The following is a 17,695-nucleotide window of genomic DNA, read 5'->3' as shown; positions in this document are numbered from 1 at the left end:
TTACAACCATGTACTAATACATTCTGTCCCTCTTCTTTTCTCTCATGAAAATATTCATATTTAATTCAAGGTCCATCCAGTTAAGCCGAGACAATCTCCCCACCTTAAAGTCCTTAGCCATATTTGAAAAGTTGAATTTTGCATCATCATATGACATTCACAAATTCTGGGAATTACCTGAGGGTGTCTGTTCAGAGGCCATATTGCACCTGCCACAGGTGATAATGGCTATGACATCCTGCAACGGCCTTGAAAAAATAAATAAATCTTTATTTGAGAATAATGATATTGATTGTTCAATGAGATGTTAAGACTCAGTTTTGGAAAACATCTTGAGTAGGCCTTGCGATCCATCTCACACAGGGCATCCTTTGCTGTACTTAGGTAATGTATAATTCTGTGTTTGCTCATCTTGGGTTTTATGTTTAAGAATTCAGGGATCTTGAGGATCAATATATATTGAATGGGGAACTCACAATTCTCAGCTTAATTTATTTATTTATTGTGTATATACATGAGGCTAGTATGCATTGCTGTGTATATGTTTGACTATAAATAGGAGCGTGGGTGTGGGTAAATTTGTATAGCATTTGTGTGGAGGTCCAGAGTGGCAACAGGGCATCTTCCTTGGATCACTCTGCATTATTATTTTGTTGAAGCAGGGTTTCTCACCAAACTTGGCAGCACTCAACTGATTCAGCTAGCCTTAGCTAACCAGCTTGCCCAGGGTATTCCTATCTCAGCCTCCTGAGTCCTGGTATTACAAGTGACCTCCAAGCCTGCCAGGTTTCTACGTGGGTTATGGGAATTTGAACCCTGCTATTGACGCCTGCTCAGCAAATACTTTATCTACTAAGCCATCACCCCAACTAGCCCCTTGTTTATCTCTCACTCTTGTATTGTGTGTTCACGTGTACACACGTGCATGCATGGAGGCGTGCACATACGCATAGGTCAGAGAAAACTGTGGGTCCCATTCTCTCTAGAGGGCCACCACCTTTAAGACAGAGTCTCGCTAGTGTGGAGTTCAAGAATTAGACCAGAGCCCCAGGCATCCCTCTGCCTCTGCTCCCCTGGCACTAGATCACAAGCATGTGTTGGGCAGTTTTTTGTTTTTTGTTTTTTTTTGTTTTTTTTTTTTTTTGATTTTTCGAGACAGGGTTTCTCCGTAGCTTTTGGTTCCTGTCCTGGAACTAGCTCTTGTAGACCAGGCTGGCCTCGAACTCACAGAGATCCGCCTATCTCTGCCTCCCGAGTGCTGGGATTAAAGGCGTGCGCCACCACCGCCTGGCCCTGTGTTGGGCAGTTTTAACACGTTTTTGGGACTCAAACTCAGGTCCTCATGCTTACAAGACAAATACTTTACTGCCTGAGCCATTCTCCCATTCCTCTCTGCCTGGATTTTAAATATAGTTCCTTAGTTCATCCATGTATTTGATACAAACTCAATGTACCGATAAGTGGGGCGGTTCTCTCTGCTGAGACCAGAGGACTAACTTCCATTTCCTCTTCATTAACTTTTTCAGTTCCTCAGAGGGAATCAGTGAGCCTTTGGCTAGGTGTCTTCAGATCTGTGCAAACATCATGCTTGTACTGAACCGGCTCCCCCGTCCTTCCTCCCCCGCCCCCCAAAACTTCATCTGTAGGTCCATTCTTTCCGACAAACTGGGACTTTCTTTCTGACAAACTGAGGCTAGAATCTGCCTCAGTTCCCTAATCCTTTGCATTATCAATACAGATGCCAAACACGTGGTAGATGGTGCTTGCCAAAACCAAGTTTAGACAGAGGACCCTTGTTACTTCTTTATGTTTTCCATTAATATGTGTTCTTCCCCGGCCGTCGGAGCTTTCCGACTCTATCTTGTCTCCTCCTTAGATAGCTAATTTTTGATTGACATGGATCCATTACTATGGGCTTCTCTCCTTCTCAGTTTCTTATTGACCCTTGTTACATCTCTTTTCTGGTATCTTTGGCTGACAGAGAACTAAATGGACAATGGGTTATCTACAGACTTCCAAAGCTATTTGGAGAAATATTTTTTCAAGACAAGGTGCTTTCCGAAAGCTACTCCCCTCTTTCTTCATGTCTGTCAAGTTGCTGAGACATAGCCTGAGTAGCTTGCTTAGAATCTACTCCACATTTCTCTGGGTGTGCAAACAGACCCACCTTGGAATGATCCCCAATCCCAGACATCAGGAAACCACCTTTTTCTTCCTCCAGTTTCTATGTAAGAAGCATATCGTTTCTTCCTTCAAGACCATCTGCTATACTTCTTGCCGAATATGTCATTTCTTTCCCCCTATAGTTTGTCTTACATTGTGTTAAAACCATCTTTCCATGTGTAAACTATCTTTGAAATGCTACGATGTTGAGGCTGGAGAAATGTCTCAGTGGTAGAAGACTTGCTGCAGGAGCTTGAAGACGTGAGTTCAAATCCCTAGCACATCTATAAAAAGATCAATATGGTTGCACATGCCTAGAACCCCAGCAATATGGGGAAGGCGGAAGACAGGAAGATTGCTGGGCTTGCTGGCCATCAGCCTAGCTCCAATAAGCTAAGCTGAGGCAGCTTCCTCTGTCTCAAATAAGAGAGACAGAGAGCGGTAGAGCGAGACAGGCAACATCCTCCTTTTCCCTCAGTGGGTATGTATACAGACCTGCACACACACATGCACAAGAGCGTGTGCACAGAGACTCGCTCACCTGCATACACACACACACGAGTGTGTGTACAGAGACTTGCTCACCTACACACACACACATGAGCATGTGTACAGAGACTTGGTCACCTGTACACATACATGCACACGAGCGTGTGTACAGAGACTTGCTCACCTGCACACACATTCACACCAGCATGTGTATAGAGACTTGCTTACCTGCACACACATACACACGAGCATGTGTACAGAGACTTGCTCACCTTCACACACACCACACACGAGCGTGTGTACAGAGACTTGCTCACCTTCACACACACATGCACACGAGTATGTGTACAGAGACTTGCTCATCCGCACACACACACACACACACACACATGCCACACAACGCACCACATTCCATCTAAACACATACAAAATAAAAAATTATAAATTATAAAAATAACTGTAACTTTCCAGAGGGCTGAGCTACTCTAAAATTCTTTGCATTTCCTGGGACATCCATCTAGCCTTGGCACAGAAGGAGAGCAGAGGCTCACTTGACAATATCATCTCCCTTACTTGCAGAGCATGGATAGGGAAACTTCAGAGGGTTCATCACAAAATGTGACAGACCCAAGCTATCCTAAGTGAAGCAGACCCAGCAAGCCAGGATCTCCCACAGTGGCAGCACAAGCAAGCATTCAGAAGAAGAGCTTTTATTTTATTTTATTTTATTTTATTTTATGTTATTATTTTTCTTACAAATCTTGCACTTGGTAGAGGCTTTACCATCGCTGCAAAGAGAACTTGCTTTTACACCAAGTATGAAACCCCGGAGCACAGGAGATAATGATAGGGTTTTAGAGCTGAATATAGATTACTCCTATGGATCCAGAATCTAAATAGCCAGGAAACTCACCCAACTAGAAAAACAACACCGAGCAGGTAAAAGACATTTTCAAAAACCAAACTTGCAAGAGATGTTACGACCAGCTTTGTATCTATTTTTCAATGCATGTGTGATGCTCACACTATCATTAACAAGCCCTCTCGAGTTCCCACTGCATGACACAATCTTTGAAAAATAACTGCAGTGATCTTTAATTGAATATAATATAGAGACAGAAAAATTATAATGAAATAAATATCCTTTCCAGTGTCATAGTCGAAACAACCTGTCTTCTTATAAATTCCAAATTCCTCCAGGTGGATCACGATCAGGTGTTTATTATTCCTACCTATTAATTGATACTAAAATCCAGCTTCTACTTAAGCTAATTATCAAAATAATGTAAAAGACAAAGCAAAGGTGCGTATGGCATAACAGATGATGAAAGTTCATATCTGTTATTAAAATAACATAATTAAATAACACAAATGCAAAAAACCCCAAAATAAAATAGTATGTAATATATGAGCTACTTTCTCTCTGAGCTTTTGAAGCACAGAATAACAATGCTTCGTTCTTCAGGGTCATGTTTCTCCTGGAATCAATTACTTAAAATGAATATCCTAAAAATAATTATTAACATAAGCCATTATGTTTATCTTTAATAATCAGTGTAAATTGCAAAGTTGATATAGTTTAAAGGACTTCGTGTGCTGTTCTAGTCAAAGACTTAAGAGTCACATTTGAGTTGTCAGGAGTGCAGCGAATCTTCTAACCCTTGGGTGGGTTCAGGGTCAGCTTGTGCGTGGTCTGTCTTTTTCTGAATGATTTCTTCCTTATGTAGAAGACTCAGACCTTACAGTGCTTCTTACAATTCAAATTAATGGGATTTTGTTGGGCCGTTATCAAATCTCATCAAAGTAGGACATTATTGCTATTTCTTCTACAACCCATTTCTTTCTTTCTTTTTTTTTCTTTCAGAAATTGGGCACTTAATGTGGGTCTCATAAGATGAACTCTATCAAAATCCGTGTGTGGAATGTGTTGTTGTATTGTACGGAATCATGCTGTTCACTGTCTCTGAGGAACCAACCGTGTCCTTCTGCCGTGATCAGAGATGAGTTCTAGGTGATCTAACCTAGTGGCTCAGATAATCTTAGAAACAGAGGAGTGATCAGTTAAGAGGATAACTAGGTCTACAGATCAAGCAAACAGTTAAATGATTTCTGTGAGAGCCACGGCACATGAATCCACGTGTGGCTGTGGCATGCTCGATTGTAAGATGCTGCCGATTTGGGTTGGAGTTTGAGCACCTACTGTTTACTGAATCCGATCCAAATCACATATGCATCATTTTATTGCCAAGTTCACTATGTTGTTTGAAAATGTTACTGTGTCCTGAGAGGCTATCACGGGAGAGACACATTCAGGTCTGTTGCATTCTGTTCCTAAATCCCGAGAGTCTCTCTCACACATCTATAGTCAGTCACAATATCGTAGCTTTGCCAAAGACGCTGGACTCTGAGAACATGAACCAAAGTGTTAAGACTTTCTGTTCCTCCATGAAAAGCATTCAACAGGCCCTTATGTTGGAGCTGTGCCTAAATTGATTAGATTAGAATAAATAGAGTCAATTCTAGACTTCATTTTTGAGAGGCGATATCATCCAACCAAAATATTAAAAAAAATAGCCCCATATTTTGTTCCTTTTGAAAGAATATTATAACTTTGGAAGTTATATAAATTTGAAAGAATATGATAATTTCAGCTGTATTTTTGTACCTGGAGAAGACAGTCACCAAAGCATATTAAGTAGAATTTTGCCATGAATAGAAAAACAGTCCTCAGACCGTTGATTGCCACATGGAGTTTGTGCCCATGTGTGTTTTCAGTTTGGTTCTTCCACATCTTGGAAGTTTGTTTTAGATGATTCTTTGAGTAGAAATACTAAGGGGGGGGGGGGGGGAAGAAGATGTTAAATGGAAACTTTCCAAACCAAGAAGCCTTCTGCAAGCTTTGCACGAGACGCTGTCTCCACCTAGTGGTATCTCCTGAAACTGCGGCTCTGAGCATTTTCTGATGCTGGGTTCTAATTTATGTTATGCACATGCACTGTCATTATAGCTGGGCCTGCTAGTGCCATTACGGCTAAGGGTCTGTCAGTGCTTCATTTATAATGCAGAATATTAAGAGGTCTATCGCTTTTACATAAAAGCTCATGCTGCGTTAGAACTCTGAAGTCTAATGGCTTCTGCTCTGTGGGAATGTTTAGCGGTGGATGCTGAACTTGGCCAGCTCGTTTTAAAGACACCCTCATGAGCTGAAGCTACAGAGGCTCTACAACCAGAAAGACAAATCTTTTCCCTTGCTTGAGAAACTTCAGGAATTGACTACGGTGTGGTATTTTTAGAACCAAGCATATCTATAGGATGTAAGCACCTTATGTGTGTGGAGTCTTCACACTTGAAGATTAGATAGTACTTAGTAACTTAGATGTTGCTTCTCACTTGGACAAAAACACATGACATAAACAACTTCAGGAAGGGAAGGCTTATTGTTGGTTCACATTCCAGAGGTTATCTCTCCACCCTGGCAGGGACAGCAGGTCACTCAGCGCTGGCAGGAACATGTGTCTGCTTGTATCACAGTGGTCAACAAGAAGTGGAGAGACCAGATGGGGACTGGCTGACAGCCATCGGGACATGCCCTTATGGTACTACATCCTCCAGGTAGGACCATGTCTACAAGTTTCCACAACATCCCAAAGAAGCACTGCTAGCTAGGGACCAAATACATTAATTGGTGAGGAACATTCTACATCCAAACCATAATATTCTATGTAGGACTCCATATGGTCATGGTCACCATATACAATTAAGTACATTCAATCAAAGTCCATAAGCCCACCCCCCCCCCCCCATATTCTTAACATTCCAACATTGATGTATTCAAGACTTCAAAGTTTCTACTGAAACTCAAGGCACTCTCTTAACTGTGAGTCTCTGAAAACTCTAAAAAAAATTAAAAATTAGATACTTGTGATATACAGTGGCACAGGATAAACAGCCCCATTTCAGAAAGGAAGAATAAAACTTTAGAAAGATCAGACCAAAAACAAGGTAAAAACTCAGTAAGGCAAGCACCAAGTACTGTGGTTTTGTGTCTGGTATCTAGGGTTTGTGGTAGTTAGCCATGTTCTGGTATTCTTGTAAAATCAGCTCTCAGACACTGGCAGCACCCATGGGTTCTCTCTTTGTAGACAAAGGTTTCTGTCCCACCCAGTCCTGCAGCTGTTCAGTTCCAAAGAAACACACAGAGGTCGACATTAATCATAAACTGGTTGGCCTATTAGCTCAGGTTTCTTATTAACTAATTTTTACATCTTAAATTAGCCCATAATTCTTGTCTGTGTTAGCCACATGTCTTGGTACCTTTTATCAGCAAGGCATTCTCATCTTGCTTCCTCTGTGTCTGGGTGACAACTGCAGACTCAGCCTTTCCTCTTCCCAGAATTCTCATATTCTGGTTGCCCCACCTATACCTCCTGCGTGGCTACTGGACAATCAGCATTTTATTTAAACAATACAAGTAACAGGGTACAAGACCTACAGCAACCCCCTTTTTTCCTTTGGGACTGACTGGCTGCAGGACGGAGTGGGACAGAAATCTCTGTTAACAAATGGTGCCAACATGCAAAACTAAATCCACTTAAAACTTGAGAGAGCTTGGGAAGTAATTCTAGACACAAAAGAACAGAGTTAAGCATGGCTTCTTGGTAGCAGCATTTTCTCAGGTGAGCTCTGTTTGCTAGAGGCAAGTACGTCTCATTTAAGATAAAATTCCCTACTCACCTAATTTAGCTGCAAAAACATTGCAGCTGTTTCAAGAGGACCCACCAGCAAACACTTAAAAGGTATTTGTGAATAGCCAACAGCATGCTTCTTGGTGATGGCAGGTACCTTGAAACTCAATAGAGTTGTGATAATAAACATGACACCTGCAAGTAACTCTACCATGAAGCTAGACTCCCAGAAAGCTAAGGAATGGAGTGGATCCAGCCATTAAAGCCACAGCTTTAATTCTAGTCATATTGCTTAGCAAATTAAAGACTCATGTGGTCAGAAAAAGAGATATACAGTACAGATAGATTCAAAGATGAAGAAAACCTCTAAATGGTTTACAGTGTATTTAAAAATATATGTAGGTTTGGGAGAGAAAAGAAAAAGGATAAAGACAAGAGAGAGAGAGAGAGAGAGAGAGAGAGAGAGAGAGAGAGAGAGAGAGAGAGAGAGAGAGGTAGTAGTTGGGTGTGGTGGTACAACCTTTAATCCCAGTTGGGTGTGGTGCCACACACCTTTAATCACAACACGTGGGAGCAGAGGCAGGGGGATCTCTGTGAGTTCAAGGACAGCCTGGTTTACAGAGTGAGAGTTCCAGGACAGCCAAAGATACACAGAGAAACCCTATCTCACAAAACAAGAATTAAAAAGAAAAAGAAAAGAAATAGAGTTTAAAATAAAGCCATGTAAAGATGAAAAATACAGAGTATCTGGATATTGTTATTGTGTTGTCTTTGAATTGTTTGATGACTAAGGAAGTAGCAACAGCTGCTAAAAGATATTTGATAGAATCGGGGGGCTCTCAGTGAATACTGAAGATTTACTTCTTATAGCCCTTTTATACCCGAAGCAAAATTCCTAATCACTCCCCATGTATGAATATATTTACACAACTCTTTTATCTACATGTTTTTTCAAAGTGCCTGCCTTCTTGAGTGATGTTTGCCACTGTTGTTCATAGCTATAGGAAGTGGGAGCACAGAGCTTCCATGTAAATTGAGAAGGGCTAACATGGCATATTAACCTGTTTGCGAGCCAGCCATTATGAGTCAGCTTGAGTCTCTATCAGTAGCTAATGTTTTGCAGGGCTTACTAAGATAAAACTAGTCAAATAAAAAATAGCTTTAAAGCAAAAGTATTGTGCTATCACTTCCCTAGGCAGAGTTAGCATGCACGTGCTTGCCCCTATGCAAGGACTCTCTTGAGTACGGGAATACAAACACTGAGGGACGCAAATGTGTGGTATCGGTAGCTCAGATATCATGAGGGCAATAGATAGAGAATAATACAAGAGTGGCTGTATTGGCAGACTGTGAGTCTTGCATGGGCGTTAAAGGAACTGCTCCGTTATTCAGAAGGTTGGGAGAATGAGAATGTAATAAATGCAATGGTTTGTGATAGCTGGTGTTTCTAAATATCTGGGATATTTGGGGGAGATGTGTATGGAATAGATTAATGTAGAAAAGCTAGGAAGAATGAGATCTACAGGCTTCCTACCTCTGTGCACAGGGTGATTTGATGTGTAAAGGTAAAAATGCCACATAAAAATGTGTCAAAGAAACCAGGTTCTTAGAGATGACTAGGTATCCAAAACAGAAAATAAAACCGATATGAGTTAAATACACATGTTCTTACCACCCAGCTTGGGGTAGCAGGAGCTTTTTGCCATCTGGGGTTGTTCTGTAACCTTTGAACTGTATTGCTCAGTCTCTAGTTCTCTTTAGACTTCCTTCCAGGTGACTGGATATCTGCCATCTTTTATGTAGCTAACCGTCTGGGGTGAGTATGATGAAGTCAATAGAGAATGTTCAGACAATACATACAAGGTTCCGCCAAGGAAAGGGGGGGAATGTAAGATGGATGGAGGCCGTGTCCCATCACCACCCTGGCTCCTGAGAGCTAGCGCCCAGCTTGACGCCTCTTGGTTGGGTGGAAATGCTGTCATCTCTTGGTTGCTGGCTCTTCATGTTTGCTGAAGGATGGCTGAAAAGCCGGGCCCTTCCACATAAGACAGATATTACATATAGTTTTGATGGGGTTGGATGACCTTAGAAATTTCCCGGTCTCTACAGATCACCATCTCTGCTTGAAAAGTATGGATGGTGAACTATTTCTGTATCATTTACTCTCAGTAATGCATTAAATTAAGAACTGTCCATAATTTTATCCTTGAGATCAGTTTGACTTATATACAGTGATTAGTCTCCTGCCATAATATTATATTTTATTAATATTGATTTAGAAGTGCTATATCTTTAATTATAAATAACATTGTTGTATTTCTTCTTAAATAACCAGTGACTGAATTTATTATGAAGGTTTTCAACCTGTCGTAGAAATAATTAATTGGCTTCCCCTATGCCGTGGTTTCGAATGTTTATATAGCTCATACATGCTCTTTTCCATGACCTGTTAAATTATGTGGGTGAGAACATGCATGCGTTCTACTTCCTTTATCTGTATTTATCTGTATTTCAAGTCTGGATATTTTCACAAATTATCAGAATTCCTCCTAACTTTCTTTTTACTTCTTTTGTCTTTCACGTCACACATCTTGATCCCACTCAGTTCCCCATCCCTCTGTATCCACCCTCTGCCTTTACAACCTCCCCCGCAAAATAAAATAAAATTTAAGAGAAAAAAGAAAGAATAAAGAAGGAAAACATTCTCACCATGGAAGCTGTGGTGTGACACAGTGAGTCACACAGTTTACCTTCTTGTCCATGTATCTTTCATTGCAAGTCTTTGTGGCAGAGAGTCATTGGGCTGGTTTGAGACCTCTTGTTTCTGCTACACCATCAATACTGGACCCTCAATGGGACTCCTCTTGGATAGCCTGTTGTTGCCCTGTGTCACGGAGATCCTGCAGCTCTGGGTCTGCAGGACTGGCCCCTTCACGTGCTCCAGCAGATCATAGATGGGGTGGATATTGGGGTGAACCAGCTCATAATCCTGGTTATGGGCTTGGGTTGGCCAGTCTTCCGGCTCTTCCCTGTCCTTGTGACCAAAGTGAGCTCTCTGGCATTGCCTCTTCTAGTTCACCCCTTGCTGCAAGGAGCAAGGTGCAGGGCCAGTTCTCTTGCTTTCATGCTCTCGGGGTCAGCTCTTTAGCATCTACAACAGCAGGGCCAGCTCTACTGTGTTGCCCAGCCAAGGTGCGGTGGCCACTCTCCCAAGTACTGCAGCTGGTAAAAGGCAGGGATAGCTTATGACCTCTGGACCAACTCTGCCATCTACCACAGACAGTAAGGGATGGCAGGGGTGGAGGGCATCTCTCCCCAACCCATACCACCACATGGCAGATGAGGCATGGTGCAGATCTCCCAAGCTCACATTCTCGGGGACTGTTCACATGTACCTCTGTCAATAGGGTCAACTCTACTGTGCTGCCCTGGTGAGGTACAGGGCCTGCTTCCCTGAGTGCTGCAGCTGATAAACAAGAGAGTCAGCTCTCTTTCCACCTGGAGGCAGAAGGGGTGAGGGAGGATGATGGCATCTTTCCATTGACCCTACCACCAGACAACAGTCGAGGGAGGCAGTACCAGCTAGCCAACTCTCTTGCCCTCAGAGTTGGCTCACCGGAACTTCTGTCTACAGGGTGAGCTCAACCATGCTGCCCAGGTGAGGCACAGAGCCCGTTCTTCTTGAGCGCTGCTGCTGGTGAGGGGTTGAGTCAGCTTCCCCCACTCCGCTGCCCTACTGTAGGTGGGGAGGGGCAAAGGAAGGAGGGCGGGTTTTCTCTCCTGTGTCACCAAGTAGCAGATGAGAGTGGCAGGATCCGCTCTCCCATTCTTACACCCGCAGAGCCACCCCGCCCACGCCCACAAACAGTCAGTTCTATTGTGCTGCCCAGGTGAGGTGTAGGATCCTCTCTCCTGAGTGCTTCAGCCGGTGAGGGGCAGGACCTGCTCTCCCTAGTGGCAGCCAGTGAAGACGGGGCCAATTCTGTTCAGCACTATCCTCTCAGCCTTTGGTGGTTCAGGAGCCAGGAACATCAACACAGACAGTAGCTGTAGTAAGGCCATGAACCCAGATGTGGGCCCCACAAGCAGCGCTGGCACAGACATCACCATGGCCGCGGGTGACAATCAAGTCACCCGTTTCTGCCTGCTCTTTACCGCTTTCACCTCTTCAGATTTGCCATGTCCACGGGACATGGACCATTCTCTCCTTCTTTCTCCCTGTGAGGTCCACAGTTCTGAATCTGTTCCATCTTGACCAAAGGTTAGACTGGTCAGATCTAATTTTGCTCCTCAAGGATGAGCAGATGATTGACCAAGAGTGTGGCTACTCTCCAAAGGCCAGTCCACAGGATGTTTTACTTAGGCCATGGTTATCAGGTGTTTTGAGATGTAAGGAGGTAATCACGCTTGCTTGTTCATTGTGTCATTGGAGTCTTGTGCCCTCCCCTTTTGATTGGGGTATATAAGAACTTTGAGTAATAAACTTGGGACTGGTCACTGGGTGGTGGTGGCACAAGCCTTTAATCCTACTGTAGGAATCTTGGGTTTACAGCCATGGGCTACTGTGGAGTCTTGGGTTTACAGCCATGGGCTACTGTAGGAGTCTTGGGTTTACAGCCATGGGCTACTCCAGGAGGAGTGTTGGGTTTGCAGCCATGGTCTACTGTAGCAGTGTTGGGCTTACAGACACAGGTTACTGTGTCAGGCTTTTATGTAGGTTCTGAGGATCCAAATTTAAGTCATCAGGTTTGTACTGCCCATATGTGATTATATTGAAGTTTACTTTTTTCATATGATGCAAATATTTCTAATACTATAGGAATTCTTGAGAAGGACATTCTCTGAAAGCAGACTATAATATGTATAAGTAGTAACAATTACATTTACTAATTTCTATGATAGAATACTTAATTAATTTTTGGTTTCAAGACAGGATCTTGCTGCATATCCCTGAGTGGCTTTGTGATCTTCCTGCCCCAGTCTCCTGAGTGCTAGGATAGCAGGTGTGTGCCTTATTGCTTAAAGACTACAGGCTGCAAATTTCCCTAACAAGTGGGAGGCCCTGGATTTAATGCTCACTACTATAAACACACACACGCATGCACGCACGCACGCACGCACACACAAACACATGCACATATAATTAAATTCACCTAATAGTTTGAAGTCTGCTGGCAATGTAATAAATTACTCCCACAATAAGTATGTACACATTAGTTTTCCTTTGACCACCTAGGAGTTTCACTGAATTTTTCTATTTCCACTGGTTTTTCTACCTTTGTGTTATTATGTATGCCATTGTCTTGGTAAATGACTTTGATACTTTGTCTTTTGCCTCAGATTTTTTTTCTGTTATGGCGTTGCCAACTTTGGCTCAGTTTAATCTGTTTCCTTCTTTTTACAATTAGTTAATTTATTTCTAAAACGTTCATTTATATTCTTAGAAATAGCAAATGACGGAACTCTTAATTCTAGTTGAGTCGTTTCCTGGCACATAGCAGATATTCAGTGAGACTCAGACTGTGGAATGACCTTTAACCTTGCTACATCTCGCTTTTGTTTTCTGGTTCATTCTAGGTGGACCATAAAGCATAAGGGGACCAGGAAGCCCAGCCAATGGAAACACTCCAAAGCTGAGAATCCTCTGTGGAACAAGCTCAGGTACATGTGGCCAGTCCTTCCCAGTGGCTAGCTTAATGAGGTTGTATGGCTTTATTTTATGTTTTTAAGATCCAGTATCTGGTCAGGCTTCTGAACATACCATTTTGATTTCAATATTTTTAAAAAAAATCTAGTTAATTCTGTTGATTACTGAAAAGAGGTGTGTGAATCTTTCACCGTGGAAACAAACTGAGCTGGTTTTCTCTGGTGATCTCTCACGTTTTAATTCCTAAACTTTGAAACGCAGGTCCTAGGCACACATACGATCAGAATAGAATATTTTGGTCAGTCTTGTCATTATGTAGAAACTGTCTACTTCTAATAAAAAGGCCAGTATTCAACGACATTGAAAGCATCCCAAAATTTTGGTTATTGTATGTCTTGTATGTTTTCTTTCCATCATTTTGCATTTTGGTTTTGTACATTCTTGAAATGGATGGGCCCAATAATCAACTTAGGAAGTGTGTCTGCCGTCATCCTCTCTAAACTAAAGCGTCTAGCCTTGTCTGTCCTAACTACAGGTGGACCTGAATTCCTACTTTCTTTCTGCTTTTTATGCCTTATCTTCCCTTCCCCTCGGTCTTTTATTCTATCATGGCTTTTTTGTCCTGATAGGTTTTTTTTCTCCATTTACTAGTTTGCACATTGTTCTTTCTATTGCCATTCTTTTGGGGGGGCAGTCTTAATGTAACTATCTTGAGCATCCTAACTTGCATAAATAAATGACCAAAATGAAAAATTAATAAACATGTTGTATCTTCTCTCAAGTAATAGGACCATTAGAATAGTTAGCTTCAACCTTATGATTTCTAATATGAGGAATTATTTATTGCCATATATTTAAGTTGTGTCTTAATTCTCCACAAAATATTGAATTTTTGCATGCAGTCAATATATATTTCCACTTATTCTAAAGTTTTCACCTTACAGCTCAGGTCCTCCACCTAAGGTTACTTTCCTTCTGGTCTGCTTGCCTTCATTTAGCTAGTGCCTAACAGCGAAGTCTCACCTGTCTAAAAGTGCCTCTACTGCGCTCTTGTTCTTGTCAGACTATACCCCCAAATTCTTTGGCCCTTACTTGTAAAATGAAGAGAAAGAACTGAGGCATTAAATTAGCTAGAGTTAGATGGATGGACTGCATCTTCCAAAATGACTGGGTTTTGGGGTCCTGCTGCTTCTTGAAATGTTTGGAGAAAAAAGTACTTAGCAAGCAGGGAACTCAAATTAAACACAACCCATTTCACTTCAAGCCTGTGTCCATTTCATTTGAAAGACCCATATTTCCAAGTCCTTCTTCACATAATTGATTTGGAACTTTGACATTCCTATTGTGGAATTCGAAACACTTCGGGCATGTGTTCATTAATTTTATTCTGGATCTGATCTCCAATTTTATGTTGTATCTATTGTTTGTTATGTGTTTTGGTGTTGGGAGGAGAATAGGAAAATAGATGTGGTCTCTGAGTCCCAAATCGTACAGTTTAAGGATAGGCTGTAAGAGAAGAGAAAATAAGGCAGAGAAAGGAGGCTGGCATGCTGAACAAAGAGTGGAGTGAAGAGAGAGACAAAACCTATGTAACAAGCTTTGTGTTTAAGTAGTGAAGGCTGCCTGTCCAGGAAAAGCGAGCCAGGCTTCATAGCCTGGAGGGGCCTGAACATTGAGTCACAATATTGAATCTAGGAAAAACATCTAACAATCACTGAACTGAATGGGTATCCAGTTATATTTTTTATCTATTTTTTTTAATTTCATGGCAAGAGTTATTCAATACACAGTGATGATGAACAGAAGAGATGAGAAGTATAAGTCCCGTGGGAATGCGAAGCTGTCTTCATTATGCCTCAGGCTGCATACCTGCTGACCAGACAGCTGATCTGAGAACGCTTCCAATGCAAATACCACTTCTGGATACCAATTATCCTAAAAGAAAATTAGTAACATTTAATAAAATGTAGTCAGTAAAGTACAAAATTTCATGCATACAGGACATCATTGTTTTATAACATATTAAACATGATAAAAAAAAAAACACAGAGAACTAACACATTCTTTTGCCTTATTCTAAACAAACCAATGTTTTTAGTCTGTTTATTTTATTCAGGAATTGTTTAGTTTATTTAGAAATAGTTTATAGGAATGCGCTCTCGGGTTATTTTCTCAAACCATGAAGAAAAGTTATAACTTGAGAAATTAAGTTTTAAATCTCCAATCGCAAGGAATAATGGGATTTTCCTATTCAAGGATGACATCGTTAGAATTAGCAAGTTTTAAGAGAGTTAAGATTTTAGTTCGTATAACAGGATAATGATCTTAAAACTACTAAATTAAAATACATCTATTCAGATAGACCAATGATAGAAGAAAATTAAAAGTACATGTTTTATTAACCTGTTGAGATATGACTTTTCAGTGACCAAAGATGGTAAAAGGTAAACATGATGGGTATCTGAAGATGTAAGACAGGGCACTGTGTCTACACATAATCAGGAATTCTTTTACCAATGATGTACAGTCTTTTGAAATGTCAAGCAAACTCAGAAACAATATTTAAAAAAGGAAAGGAGGAGGAATACAGCCTTAAATGAACAGGTAAGAGAGATGAAGATTTGATTATTACTAACCAACGAAGAGGGGCCAGTGTTTTAGAGAAGGTGAAGTCATCGGTTAAGAGCTCACTTCTGAACCCGCTCATCTGTGTGTGAGATGAGTTAAAGGGAAAGCAAGGGGAATCACCCAGTTAAAGGAGCACCAGGGTCCCTCGGGGTTCCCTGACAATGCAGCCGTGCTGGAGAAAGGCCTGAGCATGGAGAAGACCAATAAAAAAATGAGTGGGAAGACCAGAATTCCAACAGAGAAAATGGACGGGGAGAGACAGCCGCAGCCAGTTTAATTAAGCATGTTTTTGTTGGCCATCATTATCCCGAGGCCGTATTTCTCTGTTTGCATGAAGGACTAAGAAGATGTCTTGAATGGGAAAGCAGACATAATGGCAAACCCCTATGATTCTAGCACTTGGGAAGCTGAGACAGGAAGATTGTGATAAGTTTAAGATCACCCTGGGCTACATAGATGGTCCCATGTCAGCCAGGACTACATAGTGATGCTTTATCTCAAACAAACAAACAAACGCCAATTAAAGAACCTGTAAGGACAGGAATTAAGATATTTTAATATTTTATTTACATTTCTTCCTGTGTGTGTATATATGTGTGTGCGTGAAGGTACCATGTGTTTGCCACATTGTTCCTATGAAAGTCAGAGAGAGGCAGTTCTCTCCTTCTATAGTGTGGGTTCTGGGGATCGAACTCAGGCCATCAGCTTTGGTGACCAGCATTTTTACCTGATGAGCCATCTCACCCAGAATTAAAGTATCATAAAAGGAAGAATTGATGTTAGTGTTAAGAATATTTCTTAATATTAACTCCCTGACGACGCAAAAATTCCCAATGAAGCCAAATCCAAACAAGCCAAATTAAGAAATATCCAGGTTTAATGGGAGATCTGCGCTCTCGGGTGGCCCCAGGGGGAACCAGGAAGCTGCAAAATCTCTTGACCCTGGGAGGAAGAAAGGGAGACCACGTGTTCCTCTTTCTGGAGATCACTTAAGTACCCTGGGGAGTGGTCCTGACTACTAAGTGACAGGCTAACAGTGAGAGAGAATCGTTTCTCTTGTTTTTCCCTTCCATGATTCAAAAAAGGAGAAATGTTAGTAATTTTACACTCAAATATCAATGTGAAATGAATCTGTGTTTGCACATGTGATGTGATGTGTGTGTGTCTGTGTGTGTGTGTAAACCAGAGAATAACCTTGGGTTTTTATCCTCAGGAATTTTCTTTTGTTCCTTTTATAAACAGGGTTTCTCATTAGCTTAGAATTAAGAAGCAGGAGAAACTAATAAAATCAGCATTCAGCTTATGGAGTTAGGAGAATAATAGGAAGGATGGGCTGTTAGGGATTAGGTAGTGGGCTAGAAATGTAACTCGGTGGTAGAGTACATTCCTAGCATGCATAAGGCCCTGGGTTTGACCACCAATACCGCAAAATATGCAAAAATTAGGAAGAAGGAAATAAAATAAATTATAAAATCCAAAGCTGACAGACCAGACTAGATGGCACATATACACAGAAACATCCAAACAAAAGACAATCTGTTCTTTGAAAATATTAATAAAAAATATATGTATAGCCATGCTTATTAATAAAATTTGGAGAAAATGAAATAATTTTAAGAATAAAAGAAGATATACATGTATAGCTGCTTGGGAAGGTAAAGGAATATTGTAAATAACTATATGCTAATAATTATAGTAATTAATAAGATGGTCAAATTTTTAAACAAAAGGAATATTAAGAAGGAGTCAAGAAGAGAGCAAAGGGACTGTTGGGCTGGTTCCCTGGATCAAGTGCTTGCTCATCCCTAGGACCCACATGGCCTAGGGAGAGAGCTGCACTGCCTGACGAGCTGTTCTCTCATCTCTAGCACAGCACTGCACACACAGCACCCTCCTGATAGCGACACAAATTTAATTAAAGGGAGACAGACAACAGGAGTGATCCATCAGCTATGGGAAAAGAGTTAACCCCACAACTCCACCATGGCCTCATTTTTCTGATTCATTGAACTAAGCTCATACCAGACACAAAATTCAGAAAACAGAAAGCAAAGAAATATCTTCCAATTCATTTCACAGGAGT

At 41.3% G+C, this 17,695-nt stretch overlaps 1 protein-coding gene across 1 annotated transcript in view; it reads left to right on the top strand.

The window, feature by feature from the left end:
- Dcdc1 (doublecortin domain containing 1) overlaps positions 1-17,695 on the top strand; it is a 109,630-nt gene that overhangs the window by 33,138 nt on the left and 58,797 nt on the right. Inside the window, exon 2 of the mRNA XM_057781223.1 lies at positions 12,915-12,998. The gene's annotated coding sequence lies outside the window, so the exon portion shown is untranslated. The remainder of the gene's footprint in view (positions 1-12,914; positions 12,999-17,695) is intronic.

This window comes from Chionomys nivalis, chromosome 9 (assembly GCF_950005125.1).
Source record: "Chionomys nivalis chromosome 9, mChiNiv1.1, whole genome shotgun sequence".
Lineage (NCBI taxonomy): Eukaryota > Metazoa > Chordata > Mammalia > Rodentia > Cricetidae > Chionomys > Chionomys nivalis.
This window is presented reverse-complemented; position numbering and strand designations above follow the sequence as displayed.